Here is a 16,966-nt window from a genome sequence, read left to right on the forward strand (position 1 = left end):
CTCGACCCATACACCTCTGGGACACCTACCCATCACCTCTGGACTATTGTGGTGGTTGTAATGATCATAGAGGCTTGGCATTTGCTATAAATAGCCACCTTATGCAACATATCATTCACAACATCAAAACACACATTATCTGATCATCCTAAGAAGCTCCAAGCATTCTTCTCTGCTCCATATTCAAGTTCTAACTTCTGTAAGTTACCTTGATCATCCATTGTTCAGTTTGTGCTTAGTTTTTAGCTAAAAACCAAACCGTCGTAACTACGGTTTGACTTTACAATAAATCAGTAATGGTTCAGTCTTATGACGAATCAAAAGTGGTTATGAGTTGGTATTTACGTGGGTAATAAACCTCTAAAATGGTTCCCCCTGATCACCACTCTAACTATGTCAAATGTCGAGTCAAACGTGCGGTTAAAAAGTCAACAGAAAGCTATTTTAGCGATTTATGCATAATCTGTAATGTATATGTTATGGAACCTGTTTTGACAATCATAAAACATGATAATAAGTATATAAACCTGTTTGCGCTCGTTTGAATCGATCATTTACTATATAGAACCGGTTCGGAGCCGAATGTCGCAAAAGTTTGACTTTTGCTTTGACTTCAGTTCTGACCCGTTTTAGTGAGGTATAAATATACCTCAGGACTCTCTTAGGACCAGGTCACATGTTGGTATACACCTCTGTGGTCGGTTCATGAGTTATCCGAGTCTTTTACGTATTTCCGTCATTCGCCTAAAAGTTGACCGTAACGGCCTTTTAAAATTAAAACGAGTATTTCGGACACGTGAACGGACCAAAACCTTGCTTGTTAAATTATAAGCATGTCCTTAAAGTTTCACGTCAATCCGAGGCCTAGAATGAGAGTTATGCTAAAAGGCGCACTTTTAAGAAAGTTTTGTAATTAACGGCGCAATTAGCATAACGCCCATCTAACCCAAGTTTTCGTCACCAAAACTTTTACCCACTGTGGTAAAATAATATTTTGGGAATTTTAAAGATTTTTAATAATTTTTACCTTGCTCATAACCTGCGGTTATGGCTGCGGTTCGGTAAATACCGAATATACCCTTTTTGGCCAAAACGGGAGTTCTACAAGGTCTTTTGACCCGATTCCAGTTGCTACTGGTTTTAAATAATAAATAAAGTATTTTAAGCTTTATAAGCTGTTCGGGAAACTCAGATTTCCTGTAGAACTCGAAAAGCCTTTTTAAGGTCTTTAAAATGACCGAAAAGCCCCTACGGGGCATAATATTAACTTAAACTCGTTACGGGCATTACGGAAGGTATCCTACTGATACCAAAATACTTTTAAGGCATATTGACTTAGGAAATAAGCGTAGGACACTTATGGTTAACCGTTTCGCCTATTTGCGCACACGGTACGGCCCATGGAACTAGTTTTCGTGCAATAGCCGATATGGGTCAAATTATATTATTTGAACCCCAAAATCCAGAGTATGAACTATAAACCCATATAAAACAAGTCACTGAACTTGTTGGGTCCAAATCATACTCCATTCTCGGTTTTCGCCTTTTCGTGCGAATTAACCATATCTATATATCGGAATCGACCGGTTTAAGCTACGGCTAATACAAGGACCGTTAGGATTCTAAGAGGTTAATTAAAACCTTCGTTCTAGATTAGGAGCCCCAGTAAAAGCTATCGGTGACTTGATCTAAATTAAGGATTAATACTTGCAAAGGTAAATATTTTAACTTATTTCCCCTATATGGGCTTGGGTTACGGTATATTAATACCGCTTGATTGAGCATTATACAATTCCATCGCTTAGGTGGTTAATTGATTAAATATGATCGGCTCATTTAAACAGTTTTGTTGCTTATAAGCCTTTGGGGGGTTTAATGACCGTTGTCCCGGATATCCTTGGCATCATTTTACGAAATGGCCACGACCATCGACATCCCGGTGTAGGCGTACACCCGGTATAAAGTGTCGACATTAAAATTAAAAGACGTAGCCGTTGGTTTTTGTACTACGGTTTTACGCAAACGTGGTGTGTCTATAAATCTTTAACCCGGCACGACCCGGGCTACTGAACGCATAAAAGAACATGTAAAACGTTCACAAGATCATTATGAATTTTCCCAAGTTATAAAAGAGTTTGTGCCTTGTGCATTCAAATCAATTTTAAATAAACATTTTCAAATGTGTCAGTTGAATGTATTTACCAGTGTAAACTGACGTATTTTCCCCAAAAAGATTAAGTGCAGGTACCTAAACGTAATTGGCTGGTATTAGCTCCCTAGCGTCGGGATAAGCCTCGCAAGCTTGATTGCAGTATCTGATGGAACAATACTTTATCATTATTTACGATCCACTGTGGATATATTCAACCCCTGTAATACATTTTGATATTACGATCAGAGGTTGAAATTTATATATTTATCTTATGCTTCCGCTGTGCATTATATAATTGTGTGGTTTGACTATATTGTTGCCAACATCGTCACGGTAATCCCCCACCGGGCCCACCGGTGAGACACGTGGAAATCGGGGTGTGACAGGTTGGTATCAGAGCCAACATTGAGTGAATTAAACACTATCCTAATGTGTTTAATCTCAATAACACAACTGCACATACTTGAGTCTAGACAATAACTTAGGACAAATTCGGATTATTACTCTTTTTTGTCTTTATTTTCGATTTGATTTTTGATAAGTTTTGGAGCAGGAAAATGCCACCTGTTATATTCCGAGGAAGAGGAAGGGGACGTAGAGGCCGAGGAGAAATCGTGACACATCACGATCAAGAAGCTGGGCCATCTGGTACAAGACATCCTTCGATGGCACGGAGCGAAGAGCCACAACGACGAAGAGATCTTTACGAACCCGCGAGGCATTCCACTTCGCACAGCTCGACGCCATCCTACCGGCACTCCTTTGGGCCAGATTCAGAAAATAATCCCAACAACCCACAACCTTCCTTCATACCTCTGCAACGTTCGGTTTCGCACCGAAACTACGACGACCCTAGTCCGTACTACATAGGTCAGTTTAATCCGGCTGACTACATACAGGAACCTTCAGGTTTTGTTCCACGAGGGCCTCAAGACCATTTTTCTGAAGATCCCATGGAGGAAGATGAGGATCCTACTGAACCAGCTCGTGGTACGCCCACGCATCCGATAGAAGTTTCTGATGGGTCATCCTTCCATGGAACGCCCTATCAAGGACCTGACAGTTTCCAAGCGATGTTTGACCGACATGAGTGGTACTACACACCACCTCAACAGACATCTCAACAACCGAGACATCCACAGGATCCATCTGAGGATTCACGCTTTGAGGCAGTTACGCCACCACCTCCGCCACCGGCACAACCAGTGATACCTGATCCGCCGAGGCGTAGGAGGACAAATGCTCGTATGTCTACACGAGGAGGAGGGGGTATCCACTTCAGCACTCCTCGACATTCTAGTAGTAGCCACTATCCGCCACTACAAGAAGAAGGACCTTCAAGTCCTATACAGGAGACGGACTCCGCACCAACTGCACGAAATTCGCCACTATTTGGGTATGACCAACCCATACCTGCTTACACAGGTCCAACGGCTTACAACCCGTTTGAACCGTCACAAGCACAATACAACTACGGCTATGAGCGCGACCCCTATGTGGTGTCGGCAAGATATAATGCGCGCTACCCTGACGGAGCACATGGAAACATGGGACCACCGGACTACTCAGCTCATGGGTATCCAATACCTCCCAGACCTCCAGTTCCACATCAAGCGCCACAGCCACGTTTCTCTCCTCCTGAACAGGAAGAAATACTCCATCGACTAGATCGTGTGGAGAGAGAGTTCGAGGAAGAGAAGAAAAGCCACCGAGGATTTCTCAAGGGCTTGGCGAACCTACTAAAGGGCAAAAAGAAGAAATGTGACCATTAGCCCTTAATAATTGTACTACTGTAATTTCTACTTTAAAAATAAGTCCCTGTGTGGACAACTTATCGTATTTCAGTCCCTACGTGGACTTATCTTTAGTCCTTGCATGGACACCTATCTTATATTAGTCCCTGCGTGGACTTGTCACTTATTTTAAAACCTCTCTGGAGGTATGTACTATTTGAAAGACCCGTTTAGGGCAATATGTAATTGTATTTGAGATTTTGGAATGTATGTTATGAGTTTTGTTTAAATATATATAAAAATAAATCAAAACCATTCCTTTTATATTGATCTGCCTAAATAAAGAATCTTAAAAGGTGAAACCTAGCTTGGGGTCTTTTAAGATCTAGTCAAGATGGTACGACCTAACTGAAAAGATTCTGATTCCCTGTTAACCTCGGTACGCATGTTAACATTCATGGCAGATGTGATTCGTTATAATCACGCACGTCATTCTTATACAATAATCCTTTAAGGATTTCAAAACCCAACTAAATGATATATAAATCGTGGGTTAAATCACCAATGAAGGTGATCAATATTATAAAGACATCCATTAGTGATGCAATGCCTACGGGCCAGTATTATAAAGACATCCATTAGTGATGCAATGCCTACGGGCCAGTATTATTAAAACATCCATTAGTGATGCAGTGCCTACGGGCCAGAATTATTAAAACATCCATTAGTGATGCAGTGCCTACGGGCCAGAATTATTAAAACATCCGTTAGTGATGTAGTGCCTACGGGCCAGTATTATTAAAACATCCATTAGTGATATAGTGCCTACGGGCCAATATTATTAAAACATCCATTTAGTGATGTAGTGCCTACGGGCCAACCATATTAAGACATCCATTAGAGGTGTAGTGCCTATGGGCCATAATAATTGTCTTATAAAGACAAAAGGCAGTGGTAGTCTATGACTCTCTGTCAGAAAGAGATAAAAGAACTACGGTTCAACTCTCTATGCCTTTGATTCTCTGAAATCTCGACTAACATTATGAAACATCATCATGATTAGGCTTTATGGCGCCAATACTATTTATATAGTTAAAATAGGATATATTCAAATCCTAATATTTAATGAAATAAAAAGTTAACCAAATATGGTCTCTGTACCATGGTTAACAAATTGTCATAAAAGACAATCATATAATAATCTCCTGAATAAAATTTTGTTATCTTCTGTAACAGATTCAAGTTACAATGGCGGATCCCAACGGAGAGAACAGCCACACAAACGAAGATGACTATGACAATGCGTCAGTGCATTTGACAGGCGCACAACTGAAGGCTCTGATCGACAATGCTGTTCAGGCAGCTATTGATCGTCAAAATACTGAGTCTCAAGGCAGAACTGTGTCAAAACCACCCTCTAAACCAAAGACACACTCCAAACCACCCTCTGAACCCAAGAAAGATGACGACAAGCACTCGTCTACTGAGCACAGCGTTCATCGCGATAGGGAATATACTGATGCGTCAAGTGCTAAGGGTTGCACCTACAAATACTTTGTATCATGTAAGCCCCGTGAATTTACAGGGGAGAAAGGTGCGGTTGACTGTATCACCTGGCTAGACGAGATGGACACGATAGTGGACATCAGCGGGTGCGCTGAGAGGGACGTGGTTAAGTTTGTGTCCCAGTCATTCAAGGGCGAGGCCCTGGCATGGTGGAGAGCTCTGGTGCAGGCTTCAGGTAAGTCTGCCTTGTACAAAATGTCATGGGGGGAGTTTATTACCCTCATAAAAGAAAACTACTGCCCTCAGCACGAGGTTGAGAAGATTGAGGCTGATTTTGTCTCACTAGTGATGACAAACCTGGATTGTCAAGCATATCTGACAAGTTTTAACACTATGTCACGCCTGGTGCCATATCTTGTGACACCAGAACCTAGAAGGATTGCCCGTTTCATTGGGGGCTTAGAGCCGGCGATCAAGGCCAGCGTAAAGGCCTCTAGGCCGACGACCTTCAGGTCAGTTACTGACCTCTCCTTGTCTCTTACACTTGATGCTGTCCGTCTGAGGGCACAAAGGAGCAAGGAGGCTGAAAAGTGAAAGCATGAGGATGAAACCTCACGAAAGTCTGGGAAAAAGCACCGTGGAAGCGGTGAGGGCAAGAGAGGGTCGGAGGCAAAGAAGGAGGGGCAAGCTGATGGAAGACCTCATTGCAAGGTCTGCAAGAAACCTCACTCCGGGAAGTGTAGGTTTGCGTCTGGTTCACAGTCGCAACAAAAGACTCCACCCTGTGGGCTATGCAAGTCCAAGGATCATAAGACAGTGGAGTGCAAAAAGATAAAGGACGCAACCTGCTTTAATTGTAACGAAAAGGGGCACATAAAGAGTAACTGCCCGAAGTATGCCAAGAAGGCGGAAGAGACGAAGAAGTCGAATGCGAGAGTTTTTCGCTTGGATGCAAAGGAAGCGGTTAAGGACGACAATGTGCTTACAGGTACTTTTCTCGTAAATAATATATTTGCAAGAGTACTGTTCGATTCTGGCGCTGATAAATCCTTTGTAGACCAGAAATTTTGCCAACTACTAAATATGCCAATCAAAACCCTTGACGTGAAATACGAAGTAGAGTTAGCAGACGGCACGATAGAAACCGTCTCTACTGTTTTAGAAGGATGTGAAATATCCATTAGGAACCATTCTTTTCCTTTATCTCTACTTCCTTTCAAACTTGCGGGTTTTGACATCGTGCTAGGCATGGACTGGTTATCCCATAACCAGGCCCAAATCATTTGCGGCAAAAGACAGATAGTTTTAAAGACTCCGAGTGGTGAATCTCTTACCATTCGAGGGGATACGCATTACGGATTGCCCGAAGACGTATCTATGCTGAAAGCTTCAAGGTGTTTGAACAGAGGCTGTGTAATTTACATGGCTCAGGTGATAATTGAAGAACCAAAGCCAAAGATCGAGGATCTTCCTGTCATTTCTGAATACCCCGAGGTTTTTCCTGAAGAACTACCTGGTTTGCCACCAGATAGACAAGTGGAGTTCAGAATTGACATCATTCCTGGAGCAGCTCCGATAGCCAGAGCACCTTACAGATTAGCGCCGACGGAAATGAAGGAACTGAGGACCCAGTTGGATGAACTGCTGGCGAAAGGTTTTATCAGACCTAGTTCATCTCCCTGGGGAGCTCCTGTCCTATTTGTAAAGAAGAAGGACGGATCAATGCGGTTGTGCATCGACTATAGAGAGCTGAATAAAGTTACCATAAAGAATAGATATCCTTTACCAAGGATCGATGATCTATTCGATCAGCTGCAAGGAGCAAGCTACTTTTCCAAGATCGACTTAAGGTCGGGTTATCATCAACTAAGGGTCAGAGATGAAGATGTACACAAGACTGCATTTAGGACTCGCTATGGTCATTACGAGTTCCTAGTGATGCCTTTTGGGCTCACAAATACACCGGCTGCGTTCATAGATCTCATGAATCGCGTTTGCAAGCCATACTTAGACAAACTCGTCATAGTCTTCATCGACGATATCCTTATCTATTCCAAGAATCAAGCTGACCACGAGAAGCATCTCCGTTGCATTCTCGAATTACTACAACGTGAGAAACTCTACGCCAAATTCTCGAAATGTGAATTCTGGCTATGAGAAGTTCAGTTTTTAGGACACGTTGTGAGTGAGCATGGTATCCAAGTGGATCCCGCTAAGGTAGAGGCAGTCATGAACTGGCAAGAGCCAAAGACGCCTACCGAGATTCGTAGTTTCCTAGGGTTAGCAGGATACTACCGGAGATTTATTGAAAATTTTTCGAGGATTGCTGCGCCCTTGACTTCCTTGACCAAGAAGAAAGAAAAGTACATTTGGGGCCCGAAGCAGCAAGAGTCCTTCGAAATACTGAAGCAGAAACTAAGCAACGCACCCGTGTTGACCTTACCTGAGGGTACAGATGAATTCGTGGTTTACTGCGATGCATCACATACGGGCATGGGGTGTGTGCTTATGCAGAAGGGCAAGGTGATTGCCTATGCTTCAAGGCAATTAAAGGTGCATGAAAAGAATTACACCACCCATGATTTGGAGTTGGGTGCCGTTGTATTTGCACTGAAGTTGTGGAGGCACTACCTTTATGGTATCAAATTTGTGATTTATTCTGATCACAAAAGCCTCCAGCACCTGTTCAACCAGAAGGAGTTGAACATGAGACAGCGCCGTTGGATGGAAACCCTGAATGATTATGACTGTGAAATCAGGTACCATCCTGGCAAGGCGAATGTGGTCGCCGATGCATTGAGCAGGAAAGAAAGGGTAAAACCCATTCGAATCAATGCCAAGAGCATTGAAGTTAAAAATAATTTGATGGAAAGGATATTAGCTGCGCAGCGTGAGGCTGTGTTGGAAGCTAATTATCCAAATGAAAAACTGGGAGTAACTGAGGAGCAGTTGACTCTTAGCAAGGATGGAATCCTAAGACTGAATGGACGTATATGGGTTCCAGTTTACGGAGGACTACGTGATGTTGTTCTCCAGGAAGCCCATAGTTCCAAATACTCAGTCCATCCTGGTGCTGATAAGATGTACCAAGACTTAAAGGCAAATTATTGGTGGATAGGCTTGAAAAAGTCTGTAGCCGCCCATGTAGCAAAGTGCTTGACTTGTGCTCAAGTCAAAGCCAAGCACCAAAAGCCGTCTGGCTTGCTACAACAGCCTGAACTTCCCGAGTGGAAGTGGGAATGCGTAACTATGGACTTCATAACCAAGTTACCCAAAACCAGGAAAGGAAACGATACAATATGGGTCATAGTTGATAGGCTGACTAAATCAGCTCATTTTCTACCCATCAAGGAGACGTATAGCTCCGATATGTTAGCCCAACTATATGTTGATAAGATTGTAGCCTTACACGGCATACCTGTGTCTATTATCTCCGACAGGGATACTAGATACACATCTCATTTCTGGAAAAGTTTCCAGCAATCTTTGGGCACGCGTTTAAATTTTAGTACGGCTTACCATCCACAGACGGACGGTCAAAGTGAGCGTACTATCCAAACGCTAGAAGACATGCTTCGTGCATGTGCGATCGATTTAGGTGGTAACTGGGAAAAAAACCTACCCCTGATCGAATTCTCCTACAATAATAGCTACCACACCAGCATAAAGGCTGCGCCTTTTGAGGCATTATATGGTAGGAAATGCAGATCGCCTGTTTGTTGGGCGGAAGTAGGAGAGGTCCAACTATCGGGACCAGAGATTGTCTTCCAAACGACGGACAAGATTGTCCAGATCCGGGAACGTCTCAAGGCTGCCTGCGATAGGCAGAAGAGCTACGCTGATCCAAAGCGTAAGGATTTTCACTTCGAAGTGGGTGAAAAGGTATTACTTAAGGTATCACCCTGGAAGGGGGTGATGCGTTTCGGCAAGAAAGGCAAACTGAGTCCGAGATACATAGGACCTTTTGAGGTCATTGAACGTGTCGGATCAGTCGCCTATAAGTTGAACTTGCCTGAAGAGCTCAATGGAATTCACAATGTGTTCCACATCTGCAATCTCAAAAAGTGCTTCGCCGACGAATCGTTGGTGATTCCACACACAGATGTGCATATAGATGAGAGCTTAAAGTTTATAGAAAAACCTTTGTCGCTTGAAGATCGACAGGTGAAGAAGCTTCGCAGAAAGCACGTACCGATTGTAAAAGTCAAATGGGATGCTCGTAGAGGTCCCGAATATACGTGGGAAGTCGAAGAAACAATGAAAGAAAAGTACCCCTATTTATTTGAGTAAATCTCGGGTCGAGATTTATTTTAAGGGGGTGAGGATGTAACACCTCGAATTTTTGTGTCCAATGATGTGTTAACACGTGTCATTTGTTTACACGTGGCATCTATAATAAATAAAGGACTAATTTTGACAAACCTTGAAAGTATATAAATTCGAGGGTTATAAATGTCAACAAGGGTAAATATACTGTATAGTATCCCTAAATAATGCTTAAACCTTCAAACGAATAAATTATAGATCGTACAAAAACAAAACGCGGAAGAAAGTGAGAGATTACAAACTACAGGGGTTAACTGTGTCAACATGTTTAATAATACCTCTGAGTGACCCTTTAACGTTCCAAAGACTTTGTAACGGTATTATACCCTCACTAAAATAATATATATGAATTTCGCGAAGTTTCGATATGAAACGAGAAAGTTACGATCGAATTCGTAGAAGAAGGGTTAAAAGCGTCAACAGCAAAAGTTAAGGCTTTCCAATATAATTAATAAATAAACCGGGGACTTTATAACGCGGGAAAATAACACGAGGCCCCTATCGGTAAATAACCGAGGGCCAAACCGCAAAGTTACCCCTTCAAAACCGAAAGGTCAGGTAAATCATTACGAAAGATTTCGTTATTAATGGCCAGATTCTGTAATCATGATAAAAGATTTAAAAGATTTCTGAAATCTTAACCCACGCGGCCCGCATTGCATAATGGGTTAAGTTGAGGCGGGCCGCGAGCCTCCTCAACTACGCGTCTGATCTTCTAATCCCAGGCGGCCCGCATTGTAAACGCATGGAACCTCCATGCGGGCCGCATTGGACGCCCAGATGCAGAAACTTTGTGTTTTCTTGACTCTTGAGCATTGTGAACGATCAACCTCCAATAAATGAGGCATGGGTGCCCCCTACTCGACCCATACACCTCTGGGACACCTACCCATCACCTCTGGACTATTGTGGTGGTTGTAATGATCATAGAGGCTTGGCATTTGCTATAAATAGCCACCTTATGCAACATATCATTCACAACATCAAAACACACATTATCTGATCATCCTAAGAAGCTCCAAGCATTCTTCTCTGCTCCATATTCAAGTTCTAACTTCTGTAAGTTACCTTGATCATCCATTGTTCAGTTTGTGCTTAGTTTTTAGCTAAAAACCAAACCGTCGTAACTACGGTTTGACTTTACAATAAATCAGTAATGGTTCAGTCTTATGACGAATCAAAAGTGGTTATGAGTTGGTATTTACGTGGGTAATAAACCTCTAAAATGGTTCCCCCTGATCACCACTCTAACTATGTCAAATGTCGAGTCAAACGTGCGGTTAAAAAGTCAACAGAAAGCTATTTTAGCGATTTATGCATAATCTGTAATGTATATGTTATGGAACCTGTTTTGACAATCATAAAACATGATAATAAGTATATAAACCTGTTTGCGCTCGTTTGAATCGATCATTTACTATATAGAACCGGTTCGGAGCCGAATGTCGCAAAAGTTTGACTTTTGCTTTGACTTCAGTTCTGACCCGTTTTAGTGAGGTATAAATATACCTCAGGACTCTCTTAGGACCAGGTCACATGTTGGTATACACCTCTGTGGTCGGTTCATGAGTTATCCGAGTCTTTTACGTATTTCCGTCATTCGCCTAAAAGTTGACCGTAACGGCCTTTTAAAATTAAAACGAGTATTTCGGACACGTGAATGGACCAAAAACTTGCTTGTTAAATTATAAGCATGTCCTTAAAGTTTCACGTCAATCCGAGGCCTAGAATGAGAGTTATGCTAAAAGGCGCACTTTTAAGAAAGTTTTGTAATTAACGGCGCAATTAGCATAACGCCCATCTAACCCAAGTTTTCGTCACCAAAACTTTTACCCACTGTGGTAAAATAATATTTTGGGAATTTTAAAGATTTTTAATAATTTTTACCTTGCTCATAACCTGCGGTTATGGCTGCGGTTCGGTAAATACCGAATATACCCTTTTTGGCCAAAACGGGAGTTCTACAAGGTCTTTTGACCCGATTCCAGTTGCTACTGGTTTTAAATAATAAATAAAGTATTTTAAGCTTTATAAGCTGTTCGGGAAACTCAGATTTCCTGTAGAACTCGAAAAGCCTTTTTAAGGTCTTTAAAATGACCGAAAAGCCCCTACGGGGCATAATATTAACTTAAACTCGTTACGGGCATTACGGAAGGTATCCTACTGATACCAAAATACTTTTAAGGCATATTGACTTAGGAAATAAGCGTAGGACACTTATGGTTAACCGTTTCGCCTATTTGCGCACACGGTACGGCCCATGGAACTAGTTTTCGTGCAATAGCCGATATGGGTCAAATTATATTATTTGAACCCCAAAATCCAGAGTATGAACTATAAACCCATATAAAACAAGTCACTGAACTTGTTGGGTCCAAATCATACTCCATTCTCGGTTTTCGCCTTTTCGTGCGAATTAACCATATCTATATATCGGAATCGACCGGTTTAAGCTACGGCTAATACAAGGACCGTTAGGATTCTAAGAGGTTAATTAAAACCTTCGTTCCAGATTAGGAGCCCCAGTAAAAGCTATCGGTGACTTGATCTAAATTAAGGATTAATACTTGCAAAGGTAAATACTTTAACTTATTTCCCCTATATGGGCTTGGGTTACGGTATATTAATACCGCTTGATTGAGCATTATACAATTCCATCGCTTAGGTGGTTAATTGATAAAATATGATCGGCTCATTTAAACAGTTTTGTTGCTTATAAGCCTTTGGGGGGTTTAATGACCGTTGTCCCGGATATCCTTGGCATCATTTTACGAAATGGCCACGACCATCGACATCCCGGTGTAGGCGTACACCCGGTATAAAGTGTCGACATTAAAATTAAAAGACGTAGCCGTTGGTTTTTGTACTACGGTTTTACGCAAACGTGGTGTGTCTATAAATCTTTAACCCGGCACGACCCGGGCTACTGAACGCATAAAAGAACATGTAAAACGTTCACAAGATCATTATGAATTTTCCCAAGTTATAAAAGAGTTTGTGCCTTGTGCATTCAAATCAATTTTAAATAAACATTTTCAAATGTGTCAGTTGAATGTATTTACCAGTGTAAACTGACGTATTTTCCCCAAAAAGATTAAGTGCAGGTACCTAAACGTAATTGGCTGGTATTAGCTCCCTAGCGTCGGGATAAGCCTCGCAAGCTTGATTGCAGTATCTGATGGAACAATACTTTATCATTATTTACGATCCACTGTGGATATATTCAACCCCTGTAATACATTTTGATATTACGATCAGAGGTTGAAATTTATATATTTATCTTATGCTTCCGCTGTGCATTATATAATTGTGTGGTTTGACTATATTGTTGCCAACATCGTCACGGTAATCCCCCACCGGGCCCACCGGTGAGACACGTGGAAATCGGGGTGTGACAGTATAACTAAACCGAATAAATGAATTTTGAAAACAGAAGAAATTGTTGCTGAAAGTGAAAGACTTCACTAAAGACCTTTAAACGGGTCAAGGTAACGGATTCACCAAGAGTTCGATAATATCTAAAAGCGATGGAAATCGCTAAGTTAACTAAACAAGTAAAAATAACGGAATTTCGTTATTTCAAGTCACATTATGTCGTATCAGGTACGTAGAGGTTCTATAACCAGAAAGACATTACCATAATTTTTCTGTTAATACTAACAATTGGTTAAAGTATGAGTAATGCTTAAGAAATTACTCAAGTCAAAACGCATTGAGTTTAGAACTCAATGGACTATGTAAGAAAAGGTTTCGAGGACGAAACCTCTTTAAGGGGGGTAGACTTGTAACACCCCCAAAACGGGTTTAGTAATTAAACCTCGTTAATACAAAAGAGTGGGTAAAATACCGTTAGTGGTGAAAGTAACCCGGTAAATATTGGGATTTAAGTAAATAAACCTAATATTTAATAAAACGTTAATAAATGTTTTTAAGTAAATAAGGTTTATAAGAAGTCCGAATTAACGTGACTTAAAAATAAAACGGTTATGACTTCCCGGAACCCACTAAGTAACTAGGAATATCAACCTAGTTAGTTAAGTGTTGTAAAAACAATAAAAGAAACATAAAATAGATAACCCTTTTATAAACTATGAAACTAGAGGGACTAAACATGGGCAAATGTAATAAAGTTTGGATTAAATCAAACTTAACTCAACAAAAACACACACGTACGTGTGTTCCTGCGATTTCCACAGAGCTTCTAGAGCTCAAACCCTAAACTCCAAGAATTCACCAAATTGAAAGGGGAAATCAAGCCTAAATCGAAATCCAAGCATAGATTATTGATCCTCATCACAAGAGGATTACAAGGTATGTAAAATTTGATGAAAACTCTCGACTCAAAATTCTCATGAAATTGGGAAAAATCTGAAATTTATGGTTGCATGTTTGTTTTATGATGAATTAAGAACAATATAGTGTCTAGGGACAAACCCTAGACAAATACAAGTTGAAATCATGTGAAATTTTAGTAAAATCCATGAACACCATTGTAGGTGATTAGTGGGTTATGTAGAACTTGATGAACACTAGGATTTCAAATGTTGTTCTAGTGTAATTTGATGTTATGAAGCGATTTCTGATTTATTGATGTTAACCTTTATATAAAATAGACCGTTTGATGTTAGATTTGGCTATATGACAAGTTATGAACATGATAAATAAACATGTAAAATTCTGCCCTTAAGGTGTTCGTTGAAATGCCTCAAAGAAGGCTCGAAACTAGAATTTCGTAATTAAAACACCTAGTTGTGATGTTTCGACTATTATGCAAAAAGTGATTAAGGAGAGTTCTAAATGTGTTAAACGCGATTAGAACTTTGGTTAAAACGGAGGTTTAAAGATAACGCCTACCGAGTAGTTAAAGAGTGCTAAAACTAGTTGATAACTCGAAAATGCAAATTAGTATACTAATGGGCATTTGACTATTAAAAAGGTCAAACTGACCTATAATACGATAAATAGCAATTTTGTTATGAAATACATAAGGTGGAATAATCGTATTAGAATATGATTAAACTAACCACCTTGAAAACGATGATGATAGTTTGACGCGTAACAAGCTAGGTGGAAGCTTGGAGTGAAAGCGGGTCAAACAAGTCAAGCATGGAAGAAAAGAATAGCTCGGATGCAAGGTAAGTGAAACTTACATAATTGTGTAGATTACTTGTTCATTCTATACGTTATAGATGCAATAATGCTAATATTGAAGATATGGATTTCCGACGTGATTGATACGAGTCGGAACATATAAAGATGATAAAAACCATGTTTATGGCAAAAAGGGGATTCGGTAATGAAATCCGGGACGGGATGGATGTATGGATTAGAAGTCAAAAACCATGTTTTTGATTTAATAGGCAACGTTGGGCATATAGGCCGAACGGGTCAAATGGTGGTGATAACACTATTTGACAATATCGACTAATGCGATTGTTAAGTCTTGTGTTAACAGGAGCGATTAGCGATTCAGTTAATTTCGCCCACACTAAGTGTGATGATAAAAGCAAGGTATAAATTGGGTCTATATGTTGACCCTAGCCAGGTACGTATGCATACGATTATAGTTAACATACAAACTTGGTCAAATAGGTAGTAAAAGCCCCTCGTAGTAAAGGAGGGGCTAATGTCGACTAAAATGCCCTTGAAGGGTAAATTGAGCAAACAACTTAAAAAGGTTGTTTAGGAACTTATCTTACGATCTTGTAACCTTTAGACGCGCATGAAAGTTGTAGACATAAACTTTCAAAAGTTAAATGCTTAAATTGTGTGTTGCCGCAAAAGTAACACATCCGTAGGATTAAACTCGGAATAAATAGTCCATTTCGTTAAATCCACCACATTCATAGTTGTGGTGGAAGACTAGCTAATAACAAATTGGTGGAACTATGAGGTACATGAGAAATGAGCACCGTTCGTGCTAAAATGGTCGTAAATACCCTTAACGGGTCAAAATAAGATTTTAAACGAAAACGGGTAAATAATTGTGTAGAAACCCGTGTTCAGTACTTAATATGATTGACAATATTAGAATTTAAGGGTTCATGATGAATGGTGGTCAAACAAACATGTTTGTTTGATAATCACATAGTCGGGTCGAAAATTGTTGAAAAGATAATAAGCCGAAGGCTTAAAAGTCTCAATTTTATTTAATCCGGATGTCAGATCTTAACTCCATATAATGGAGAATTAAATTACAAACATGTAGGAAGAAACGGTAGGTCAAACGGATAAGCGGTTTGAAAGATACGAAACATTTCGTGTCAAATTACGGCAAAATGGAAAGGCTGAACCCAGTGTCCACCGTAAATTACGGTCCCACCGTAATTTACGGTGGAGATGATTTGTTTACGGTGAAGGTCTACTGTTTTACGGTAGAAAAGCTTGAACCCAGGTGCCACCGTAAATTACGGTCCCACCGTAATTTACGGTGGAGATATATTTTTTATATATTTTGTTTTTCATTTGAAAATCAATTGTTTCCCGGACATCGTTCGGACATGATTTAAACCCCGTATGACTAAAGCATTTCATGTTTATGAAATGTAGGTACACCTTGGATGCCGGAAGACGATCAAGCTCAGCGAAGAACCGAACACGATAATGATACACGCTTCCGCATTTTGCTACGTTGTAATTTTTAAACAACGAATTCGATCACGTTATGTAGAATAACTTATGATTTATTAAAAGTTTTAATAAACCCGTATTTCCAAATGTTTATGTAATCTTAATTACACGATTGTTTTACGTAAAATTTACGTTAAACCTTGAAATAAAAGACCGGGTGTTACACCTATTGGACAAAATATAATAAGAAATAATAGTTTTGGTGAGAGTTGTTACATCCTCCCCACCTTAAGAAAATCTCGTCCTCGAGATTTATTAGAATAGTTGAGGATACTTTCTCTTCTTTTCTGATTCCCGTTGCAAGTGTATTAGGGTCCTATCTTTGAATCCTACTTTACTTGAACTAACACTAATCGTTTGAGAAGCTTGATCTTTCTACCTTCTATTTGTAGTGGTTTCTCTATAAATTTAAATTTTTCATTTAGCTCTATATCTAGAAGAGGTACTACCAAGGATTCGCCTGATATACATTTCTTGAAATTTTGGAAAAATTTACGATACATGAAACACATCATGTACTCCAGCTAATTCTTCTGGTAGTTGTAAACGATAAGCTACTGGTCCTATGCGTTGGATTACTGGAAATGGTCCTACGTATTAAGGACTTAGCTTCTTCTCT

At 40.2% G+C, this 16,966-nt stretch overlaps 1 long non-coding RNA gene across 1 annotated transcript; it reads left to right on the forward strand.

The window, feature by feature from the left end:
• The first annotated feature begins 14,858 nt into the window (after nucleotides 1-14,858).
• LOC110902999 lies at nucleotides 14,859-16,426 on the forward strand. The gene is made up of 2 exons (XR_002571583.2): nucleotides 14,859-15,262; nucleotides 16,267-16,426. It is a non-coding gene; the product is annotated as an uncharacterized LOC110902999 (long non-coding RNA).
• Nucleotides 16,427-16,966: the final 540 nt, after the last annotated feature.

This window comes from Helianthus annuus, chromosome 15 (assembly GCF_002127325.2).
Source record: "Helianthus annuus cultivar XRQ/B chromosome 15, HanXRQr2.0-SUNRISE, whole genome shotgun sequence".
NCBI lineage: Eukaryota > Viridiplantae > Streptophyta > Magnoliopsida > Asterales > Asteraceae > Helianthus > Helianthus annuus.